A 12500-nucleotide genomic window follows, 5' to 3' on the forward strand; every position below is an offset into this window, starting at 1 on the left:
TTCATCTGTGGTAGAGTGATACTGGGAGAGCATCAGGGTCATCTGTGGTAGAGTGGTACTGGGAGAGCATCTGGGTCATCTGTGGTAGACTGGTACTGGGGCAAGCGTCAAGGTCATCTGTGGTAGAGTGGTACTGGGAGAATATCAGGGTCATCTGTGGAAGATTGATACTGGGAGAGGGTCAGGGTCATCTGTGGTAGAGTGGTACTGGGAGAGCATCAGGTTCATCTGTGGTAGAGTGATACTGGGAGAGCATCAGGGTCATCTGTGGTAGAGTAGTGCTGGGATAGCATCAGGGTCATCTGTGGTAGAGTGGTCAGGGCTAACTCAGTGACACAGGGATAACTCACCTTCTTTTTTCCAGCCAAGGTTGCCGAGGTGGCCATGAAGATGAGAGGGCACCAGCGATGGCCACCAGGCTGGCAGAGCTGCCCCGTGAACAAAAGGTTCAATTACTTCAGTTGTCGTGGGGCAATAAATGACAAATTAAGTGGCTGGCACCAGCAACTGCTCGAGGGGGAACACCAGAATACTAATTTATGCCTCTGTTTGACAGAGAGAGGGGGGGGGCGGGGGAGGGGAGAGAGTGAGAGAGGGAGGGAGGGAGAGAGAGAGGTAGGGAAAGAGAGAGAGGGAGAAAGAGGGGGGGAGGGATTGAGAGAGAGGGAGAGAAAGAGAGAGAGGGAGAAAGAGGGGGTGAAAGGGGGATAGGGAGAGAGAGGGAGATCAGAGAAAGAGAGAGAGAGAGGGAGGGAGGGAGAGAGAGAGGTAGAGAAAGAGAGAGAGGGAGAAAGAGGGGGAGGGATTGAGAGAGAGGGAGAGAAAGAGAGAGAGGGAGAAAGAGGGTGTGAAAGGGAGATAGGGAGAGAGAGAAAGAGAGCGGGAGAGAGAGGGAGATCAGAGAAAGAGAGAGAGAGAGGGAGGGAGGGAGAGAGAGAGGTAGAGAAAGAGAGAGAGGGAGAAAGAGGGGGAGGGATTGAGAGAGAGGGAGAGAAAGAGAGAGAGGGAGAAAGAGGGTGTGAAAGGAAGATAGGGAGAGAGAGAAAGAGAGCGGGAGAGAGAGGGAGATCAGAGAAAGAGAGAGAGAGAGGGAGGGAGGGAGAGAGAGAGGTAGAGAAAGAGAGAGAGGGAGAAAGAGGGGGAGGGATTGAGAGAGAGGGAGAGAAAGAGAGAGAGGGAGAAAGAGGGTGTGAAAGGGAGATAGGGAGAGAGAGAAAGAGAGATGGAGAGAGAGGGAGATCAGAGAAAGAGAGAGAGAGAGAGGGAGGGAGGGAGAGAGAGAGGTAGAGAAAGAGAGAGAGGGAGAAAGAGGGGGAGGGATTGAGAGAGAGGGAGAGAAAGAGAGAGAGGGAGAAAGAGGGTGTGAAAGGGAGATAGGGAGAGAGAGAAAGAGAGAGGGAAAGAGAGGGAGATCAGGAAAAGAGAGAGAGAGAGGGAGGGAGGGAGGGAGTGAGAGAAAGCATCTCTGAGGATAAAGCAGCATGTGTCTTGGCAGTGAATCAGCTAAAGCCAGTCAGACATGTTGTGTTTTTTGGAAAGAGATATGGCAACCTGTGATGATGTGATCTGTTGAGGATGTTGTTTCAATCAGGCCAGATGCCTGTGAGTCACATCCCCACCGTGTGACTCCATGCCACCCTCTCCGCCTGGCACCAGGCTGGAACCAGGCCTCCGGGTTACATAAGCACGAGGAAGGCAGCGCTAACACCCCCACTGTGCGGCTGGACTTCCTGCGTCTCCAGGACATGATCCGAATGGAGGGGGGGGGGGGGGGGGGGGGGGCAGTAACTCACTACACTACCCTCTGCTGCCAGTGCAGCAGTCAAATCCATCTACACCACCTCAGTACCATCATATATACCTCCATCACCTCAGCAATACTAGTCTAGCAGTCATATCCACCTACATCACCTCAGCAATACTAGTCCAACAGTCATATCCACCTATATCACCTCAGCAATACTAGTCCAGCAGTCATAGCCACCTATATCACCTCAGTACCATCATACCTCCATCACCTCATCAATACTAGTCTAGCAGTCATATCCACCTATACCACCTCAGCACCATCATGTCCACCTATATCACCTCAGCAATACTAGTCTAGCAGTCATATCCACCTACATAACCTCAGCAATACTAGTCCAACAGTCATATCCACCTATATCACCTCAGCAATACTAGTCCAGCAGTCATAGCCACCTATATCACCTCAGCACCATCATTACCACCTACATCACCTCATCAATACTAGTCCAGCAGTCATACCCACCTATATCACCTCAGCAATACTAGTCCAGCAGTCATACCCACCTATATCACCTCAGCAATACTAGTCCAGCAGTCATACCCACCTATATCACTTCAGCAATACTAGTCCAGCAGTCATAGCCACCTATATCACCTCAGCAATACTAGTCCAGCAGTCATAGCCACCTATATCACCTCAGCAATACTAGTCTAGCAGTCATATCCACCTATATCACCTCAGCACCATCATTACCACCTACATCACCTCATCAATACTATTCTAGCAGTCATAGCCACCTACATAACCTCAACAGTTCTAGTCAGTCATATCCATCTACACCACCTCAGCACCATCACATCCACCTACATCACCTCAGAAATACTAGTCCAACAGTCATATCCACCTACACCAGCTCAGCACCATCATATCCACCTACATCACCTCATCAATACTAGTCTAGCAGTCATATCCACCTACACCAGCTCAGCACCATCACATCCACCTACATCACCTCATCAATACTAGTCTAGCAGTCATATCCACCTATACCAGCTCAGCACCATCATACCCACCTATACCACCTCAGCACCATCATATCCACCTACATCACCTCATCAATACTAGTCTAGCAGTCATATCCACCTATACCTGTCGTTCCTCAGCACCATCATACCCACCTACATCACCTCAGCAATACTAGTCCAGCAGTCATACCCACCTATACCACCTCAGCAATACTAGTCCAGCAGTCATAGCCACCTATATCACCTCAGCAATACTAGTCCAGCAGTCATACCCACCTACATCACCTCAGCAATACTAGTCCAGCAGTCATACCCACCTATACCACCTCAGCAATACTAGTCCAGCAGTCATAGCCACCTATATCACCTCAGCAATACTAGTCCAGCAGTCATACCCACCTATATCACCTCAGCAATACTAGTCCAGCAGTCATACCCACCTATACCACCTCAGCAATACTAGTCTAGCAGTCATATCCACCTACATCCATCTCAGCAATACTAGTCCAGCAGTCATACCCACCTATACCACCTCAGCAATACTAGTCTAGCAGTCATATCCACCTACATCCATCTCAGCAATACTAGTCTAGCAGTCATATCCACCTACATACACCTCAGCATTACTAGTCTAGCAGTCATATTCACCTATACGTGTCGTTCCTAGTAATGGGGAGGGTGACGAGTTTGTTGGAAGTGACTAGGGGTGTCCTGAAAGGCACTTTTAAAGCAAATGTATTATCATTATTATTATTATTAGTGTGCTTGCCGAAGGGAAGCACAGTATTGTTATCGTCAAGTTTTCTTTATTTATTCTCCCCGTTTTTCTTGCAGCTAACTACTCCTCGCCCGATTGAGCTAGAGACGCCATTCAAACACCAAAACGTCCGGCCCGATCCGGTGCAGGTTGCTATGACTTTTCGTGGCGGTACTCCTTGCCACTCCTTTTTTATTCCTCTTTTTCATCCCCTTTTTCTCTCATTGAATAACATGGTGGAAGGTTGAGCCATTGTGACGTCACCCACTCTGAGATAGGAGAAGGCGAAGCTCTCTTTAATGCCATAAAAATCATGCTAATTGAAAACCGGTTAGATAGAGAGTGCAAAATATTAAAACGAATGTAGTGGCAACAGTTTCAGGTACAGTTTATACACCCGCTCTAACAGTGTTAACCAGTATGTGAGTAACGTGGGTTTTATTAAGGCATAGCGTGTGTAATGTGTAGCTATTTCATTCCGTTTGTTAACCTTTCCAGCTGTCTGTATACCAGCAGCAGAGCGGAGCATTTCACTCCCCTGCCATCTCGGAATGAAATAGCTACACAATACACACGCTATGCTTTAATAAAACTCACGTTTTACGAGACACCAACAGAGGCACAACCGACAAGTCTTACCATTGAAGATCTTTGACGTTCGTTCTGAAACTACATACAGCCATCCAGGTTAATCCATGTTGTTGTTGAGAACGAGAGTTGCATCAATCATATTTCATTAAAACTTCACACTGCTTACATTGGACATATCCACCAGCCTAATTAGAATCTGCATTGTCTACTGAGCAGAAATATCTCCGTACAGTAGATTTCCCTTCGTTTAGTATCATTTTAAACTTTCCAGATGACTGTATTGCCACCGCTCGTCAAGTGATACGTGTCCAGAAACAAGGCTCCTTCGTCTGGATAGCCAGAGCTAGCATAACTGCCATTGAAATCCAATGGTAATGCTACCTAGCTAGGTATGCTAACTGTCGGAATCCATCGTTAACTCGTTACTCGTTAACCATCATGTCACTGGCTTTAATTTAAGAATGGCATGTTAGTAGTACATTTAATAGTACATTTAATATCAGTACACTTGATTCATTACTGCTGATGTGTTACTTATATATGTTACTTATTAGCAGCTAGCTACCTAGCTAGCCACTATATGTTCCGATGTGTTTTCAGTTAGCGTTAGCCGCAAGCTAGCTGCTGTAATAGTTGAGTTGAGCTTCAGTTAAGACGCTGCGTACCGTACTTCATCATCACATTCGATTATTTATTACAAACAAATTCGAATTCAGCTGTAGGCATGAGATCTGTATCTTGGAGACTAATTGCATCCACAATTTAAGTACTGCAAGCTAGACTACTATGCAGTTGACACAACACAGGAGGTCCCTGGGCCTGAGAAAGGAAGGGAAGGAGTTTAATGTGGCTATAATATGGAATTTTAAATGTGCCTAAAACTAGACTAAATTGTAATGAGTTTTCGAAAACTAGACTGAAACTAAGAAGGATAACTATGACTAAATGTGACTAAAACTAATATGCATTTTTGTCTTAAGACTGAATCTAAAAATAGCTGCCAAAATGAACACTGAGATAGGGGACCCCTTAATCTGCAATTCATGGTTGCTAGCTCTAATCAGATGTACTACCTAGGCTTATAAGAGAAGACTAACTTTTTATGCCAACGAACACCAATAACTAGAACTAATTTGACAGACTATAAACCAGTGTGATACATGTGCTCTCTATCTTTACAGTAAAAGTGTTGCTTACGTTTGATACTAGACCTACAGTCTAACTCTAACTGCATTAAGTCTAACATATAGGCCTATCTTAAAATAAACTTTAAGTAAAGCTGGCTATGTAACCGCATTCATTCCAATATTGTTGCAGAGATGTTTCCTTTTACCAAGATAACAATTTCAACAATTCACTTAGCTCAGTAAGTCAGTATAACGAAACTCTGGAACTATTAGGCTATGACCAAATGTAACACACTAGACCCTTTCACAATAAACATGCAAACAAACAAACAAAAACAGAACAACAAAGATACCCTCATATGTCTAAACGTCAGTGGAGCCAAAATATAATGGTTGAGCTTGGTTGCTTGCTAAAATATATTGGAAGAAGGCCCCACTACACTGATTGAGTAGATGTAAATACATGTTAATTCACAGGCACTTGTTCTCTCTGTCACAGAGCAAGCACACTCTCGCAGTTCGTTCACGAAACGCATTCTAGTTATTATTATTATTATTATTATTATTATTATTATTATTATTATTATTATTATTATTATTATTATCATACCAGCTCTCTGCTACCAGAACAGCGTTCATATCTACCAAATCGTCTGCGTCCAGAATCGCAGCATTTCACTGTGTGAGTATGACGCATTTTGGAAACAGACTCCATGACGCTGTTAGTGTCACATGCTGTCTGGCAGATGACACTTGCTACTCTGTTGAGCTACAGTGTTGAGCTACAAGTGTAGTGATATGCGTGTGTGTGTGTGGGTGTGTGTATGTGTGTGTATCTGCGTGTGTGTGTGTGTGTGTGTGTGTGTGTGTGTGTGTGTGTGTGTGTGTGTGTGTGTGTGTGTGTGCGTGCGTGTGTGTGTGTGTGTGTGTGTTATGTATGACATATTTAGATCCACACCAGCCTGACTCAGACTCAGCATCTGACGTGGGGCTGATTGAAAGCCTCTGTTGGCGTAAGCATTACTTGCCTCTGTTGGCATAAGCATTACTAGCCTATTCTTGTCTACCCTGCAATCTAAAGAATGTACCAGGACAATTGTAACCCTTCAATCTGAATAGATGCAGAGAGTGGCCATGGACATAGGCAAAGTAAGAAAACACTGTGGGTCTTTGAGTCATGTTATTTCCTGTTAATGCTGGCTGTCTGACCAGCTTCAGATGACATCATGGACTTTATGACTGAATGTTTGAGTGATGGCCTACTAAAACTAGCCTGAAGGCTAACTTAAGAGTATTTGTGCCGGTTTCTGGTCTACTTTAGTTACTTTAGGGTGGGTTTAATGTACTTAGGCAAATTTGGGCACTGCAGCCTAAAGGTTTACTCAGTGTGTATTATCCGCTTCTTTGGTGAGTGTGTGGACTTGTTGTGGCAGCGCAGCCTCTACTTTACAGCTATGATGATCATCCTAGCATAGTCCCCATACACTAGTGACTACGGCAAAGGTGTTATTCTTTAGGTCGTGGTACCTTAGAAAATACACAGAAATGCTAGTGGTCAATTAGCAGCTTGATCATCTGGTGGCAAGTAGGCATATTTGTTTATAGCCTGAAGTAAGAGAGGTTCAAGTCAAGTCACAAAGTAAGTAATGCTAAACCATTTATTCAAATTATTTTAAATGTATTAAAAGATTAAAGCTGAGCTCCATTTTTAGGCCTCTGGCTCTTGAAATATAGGCCTACCATTTTGGGCGTGAATAATCTGAATGGATGAGAAAAGATTTCAAAATGAAGATGTCTGCACAGTCTATTTGCATTTATTTATTTATATGGAGCCCCCCTAAGGTCCTTTAGGAAAACAACAAACCATGGGCAAATCCAGGGCCATATATTAACAAACCGTGCTCATAGATTTACAAACAGTGCTCATATATTTACAAACAGTGCTCATAGATTTACAAACCGTGCTCATGGATATACAAACCGTCCTCAGAGATTTACACAAACACACACACACACACACACACACACACACACACACACACACACACACACACACACACACACACAAAACGTGCTCACAGATTTCTCTTCTCTTCAGAGAATAAGGGATGGAGCATTTCAGTGTGCAGATAGCAAACAATCATTGATCACACCAACACAATTACAGCCAGGATCAATGTTATGACATACACCTAATAGTCGCAGTCTCATGTCTCATGTAGCGGAGCTTCAGGGTGCAGTGGGTGCTTCCAAACCCCCTGGCTAGCAAAAATAGATTGTGGAGTCAGCAGAATTAGCTAGTATGATCACATTCAGAGATGTGTTCAACAAACCTGTATTTAATCAAAGTCCCCTCTAAAACACACAACACACTCATAGCTGCCAGCAAAGGGAGATAAACAGCACACTGTGCTCCTAAACCTGTAAACAAACACAGGGAGAAAACAGCACACTATGCTCCTAAACATGTAAACAAACAAAGGGAGATAAACACCACACTATGCTCCTAAACATGTAAACAAACAAAGTTCCACAGTGTTCTCCTCTTACAAAATCATAGAGAAGTCTAGAGGGAGAATCTCATTTCCTCATCGCCAATGACATGAATTTAGCTACCTTTTACAAAATATATCTCACAATTACTGTACCGCATTACCTCATTCTGTTGCTTTAAACTATTTAAAAGCTTACTCGCGTGCCACCATGGGTGAGGAGCCAAGCTTTATCTACTTTTGATTGAAAGAGAGGGGGCTGCTTTGGATTTGGATACGGTGGTCAACAAACTTGCAGGAATGAAACGGCGCAAGGTGAATTAGATGGGTCAATGTTGTCTCAGAGTTAATTGGCCTATAGCCAGGTCACTGAAGTCAAATACAGAATGTTAGCCGTTCTTTTAAGAACCCATCAATGACTTGTATGTCTACATTAATACTAAGCTTGGCTAACTAGAAAGCCTGGGAAGCTAATGTTAGCTGCTTCCCTGTTAGCCTCAAACTGAAAGGTTGGTTTTGGAGTGAAAAGTTTAACAACATTGCACTGGCGCCTCATTATACGAGTATTTAAGGAGGAATAGGTAATTGCTGTAGAGGAGAAGTAGTGTTGTGTTTGTGCCTCTGCTTTAGAAGTGTAGTAATGTTGTGTTTGTGTTTGTGTTTGTGTCTCTGCTGTAGAAGACAAATAGTTTTGTGTTTGTGTATCTTCTGTAGAGGTGAAGTTGCGTTGTGTTTGTGTATCTGCTGTCGAGGTGTAGTAGTGTTGTGTTTGTGTTTGTGATTGTGTCACTGCTGTAGAGGTAAACTGGTTTTGTGTTTGTGTCTCTGCTGTCGAAGTGAGGTAGTATTGCGTTTATGTCTCTGACTGCTGTTGAGGTGAGGTAGTGTTGTGTTTGTGTCTCTCACTGCTGTAGAGGAGAAAAAGTGTTGTGTTTGTGTATCTGCTGTAGAAGTGAAGTAGTGTCTCTGACTGCTGGACCAGCTTCAGGTGAGCCAAAGTGTGGTTAGCCTTGTCCAGAGCAGCTAACATAAATAAGGCAGTGAATGTCCAACAGTAGCCTGCGGTGCGTGTGCTTTAAAGGGGGATTGATCGCGTGGACGGGGCATTAATCAGATGCACTGCATGACCTCTCAGCAATGATAAATAAACCGACGCTCACACCATCAATTCACTGGCCCCAGACCTGCTGTAAACATCACGAAGGCACACAGGCCAGCTTGCCGCCCATTCTCAGGCTATTGTCTCACCAACAGCAGCAGCTGGCACAAAAAAAAAACCCTAATCCTCCACCATTACTGGATTAGCTGAATGGGAAGAGAGCGAGGGCTGTGAATGAAGCTGTCTGCGGCCGAGGCCCTGTAATCAATCGCTTGCTCCCCTGGGCTGCCCTCCAGCCTGCTGGTGGAACGCTGCGGTCGCCCCGGGGAACCATCCAGGCCAACCCGCTCAGAGCACCGAGAACAGAGCTGAACCCCCGGGCCTCAGTGCACAGAGTAGAACCCCGGGCACAGAACAGAACCCCCGGGCCTCAGCGCACAGAGCAGAACCCCCAGGCCTCAACGCACAGAGTAGAACCCCAGGCCTCAGCGCAGAGAGTAGAACCCCCGGGCCTCAACACACAGAATAGAACCCAGGGCCTCAGCGCACAGAATAGAACCCCAGGCCTCAGCGCACAGAAAAGAAACCCCGGGTCTTAGCGCCTAGAGCAGAACCCCCGAGCCTCAGCGCACAGAGCAGAACCCCCGGGCCTCAGCGCACATAGCAGAACCTCGGGCCTCAGAGAGGAACCTCAGGACACAGAGCTTTGGGCACTGAGATTTTAGCAGGGCTCCGTGTGTCAGTGAGGAGGACTTCATCGGCCCAGACTGCCAAAACGAGAGTAAATGAGGGTTATTGTATCTGTTGTATTCAGCTTCTGTGTTCATATGGTCCAGTGCCTGGCCTGTTGGTGCTGTTTGATGAGTCAATATATCCCAGCAGAAGCCGCCTACTAGGGGCAGGAGTCCATCGAAGAGTGTGTTCTGTTCCTGGAAGAGTGTGTTCCTGGTGTAGTGTGTTCCTGGAAGACTGTGTTCCCTGGGCGAGTGTGTTCCCGGCAGGGGTGAGGCGCTGAGCTGCGGCCGCCTGTCACGTCACGACCCCTCACTGCCTGGCGTGACGTGTGTGTGTGTGTGAGTGTGTGAGTGTGTGACGGCTGATTTATGGAGGCTCGTTTGTTCAGGCTGACGCTCCGGTGTGCAGGTGTCTGGCAGAGACAGCGTGCTACCAGCACCAATTCCATTCCCAGCATGATGCAGGAGAAAACACATATACGCTCACACACACACACACACACACACACATACATACATACACACAGAGACACACTCACACACAGACACACACACACAAACACACGCACACACACACACACACACACACACACACACACACACACACGCATACACACATACATACACACACACACACACTCACACACGCACGCACACACACACACACACACACACACAAATAAACACACATACACACACAGAATCATTCTGAGGAGTCATCCAATTCCGCGCCAGCACTTTGTGACAAACATATCAACATCTCTGCTGTGCATGATTATGTCATGTCAGTGAATGAATCCACACAACGGCTAAATCACCCAAGCCAAGAGACAGAGAGAGCGAGAGAAAGGAGAAAGAGGGAGGCAGGCTGCCTGTTTTCGAAATCCCATAAGGGAACACCTTTGACTGTGAAGCTAGGGCTGTCAGGTGTGACTAGCTTGTCTAGCATATTTTTGGTCATGCACAAGGATGGGGGAAATGTATTTAAATTTGAGTCCATTGTCTGTGTGTGTGTTTGTGTGTGTGTGTGTGTGTGTGTGTAAGTGTGTGTGCGTGTATATATCATACCACTCTACACACCACACACTACACACGATACACTTCACTACACACCACACAATACACCACAAAATACATCACACACTAAACTACACACCATATATATATATAATATGTGTGGTGTGTGTGGTGTTTATTGTGTGGTGTGGTGTGTGCGGTGTGTTGTGTTATGTACAGTGTGTGGTGTGTTGTGTAAAGTGTGTGGTGTGTTGTGTAAAGTGTGTGGTATGTAGTGTTGTGTAGTGTGTGATTTGTAGTGTAGAGTAGTTTTGTGTAGTGTGTGGTGTGTAGTGTAGTGAAGTGTGTGTAGTGTTTGTGTAGTGTGTGATGTGTTTGTGTAGTGTTGTTTGTAGTATGTGATGTGTAGTGTAGTGTAGTGTTGTTTAGTGTGTGGTGTATAGTGTAGTATAGTGTGTGGTGCGTAGGGTAGTGTAGTGTAGTGCAGTGTGTGTGTAGTGTAGTGTTGTGTAGTGTGTGGTGTGTAGTGTAGTATAGTGTGTGTGTGTAGTGTAGTGTTGTATAGTGTGTGGTGTGTAGGGTAGTGTAGTGTAGTGTGTGTAGTGTAGTGTTGTGTAGTGGTGGTGTGTAGTGTAGTATAGTGTGTGGTGCGTAGGGTAGTGTAGTGTAGTGTGTGTGTAGTGTGGTGTAGTGTAGTGTTTGTGGTGTGTAGTGTGTAGCGTGTGGTGTAAAGTGTGGTTTATAGTGGGGTGTGTAGTGCATGATGTTTAGTATAGTGAAGTGTGTTGTGTTGTGTTGTGTTGTGTTGTGTTGTGTTGTGTTGTGTTGTGTTGTGTTGTGTAGTGATGTGTAGTGTGTGGTGTATAGAGTGGTTTATAGTGAGGTGTGTAGCGTCCATGGTGGTAAATCCATCCTTCAGAGAGCTACTACACAGTTGTACGAAGGCCGGCACAGGAAGGCCGACAGAGGGAAGATTCACGAGCTTCTGCGGGGCAGTGGTCCAGGAAACACACACACACACACACACACACACACACACACACACACACACACACACACACACACACACACACACACACACACAAACACTCTCTCTCTCTCTCTCTCTCTCTCTCTCTCACACACACACACACACACACTCTCTCTCTCGCTCTCTCTCTCTCTCTCTCTCACACACACACACACACACACACACACACACACACACACACACACACACACACACACACACACACACACATGCTCCAGGAAACCGCAGCTTCAGCTTCCTGTGTTGTTGGAGCTTTTATGGGCTTGCACATTTTTCACATTTTACAGTCTTTGACCACATTTATGCATTAAAGTCCCAGTCCACCATCCAACACATAACTCTCAGCCAGGAATTAATTTAAAGTGTACTTAAAGACGTGACATTTACCTTCCCTGCTGTTTGGAGCTTGTAGCCGCTTCTTAAAGGTCAGACTCTGAGCATTGCTGGCTGTGAACATGCGTGTGTTTTGGCACACACAAACAAGGACGAGGAGCAAATTAAAACTTTAAACATACAGAAGATACCCTTTAAACAAACAGGAAGTATCCTTTAAACATACAGGAAGCATCCTTAAAACATACAGGAAGTATCCTCTAAACATACATGAATCATCCTTAAAACATACAGGAAGTGTCCTCTAAACATACAGGAAGCATCCTTAAAACATACAGGAAGTGTCCTCTAAACATACAGGAAGCATCCTTTAAACATTCAGGAAGTGCCCTTTGAACATACAGGAAGTGTCCTCTAAACATAAAGGAGGTGTCCTTTAAACATACAGGAAGTATCCTGTAAACATACAAGAAAGTATTCTTTAAACATAAAAGAAGTATCTCTTGCTCCATTTCACAGAGGAGAACATTCTGGGTCGAGTTTAA

The sequence above is a fragment of the Sprattus sprattus genome, assembly GCF_963457725.1.
Source record: "Sprattus sprattus genome assembly, chromosome: 15".
NCBI lineage: Eukaryota > Metazoa > Chordata > Actinopteri > Clupeiformes > Clupeidae > Sprattus > Sprattus sprattus.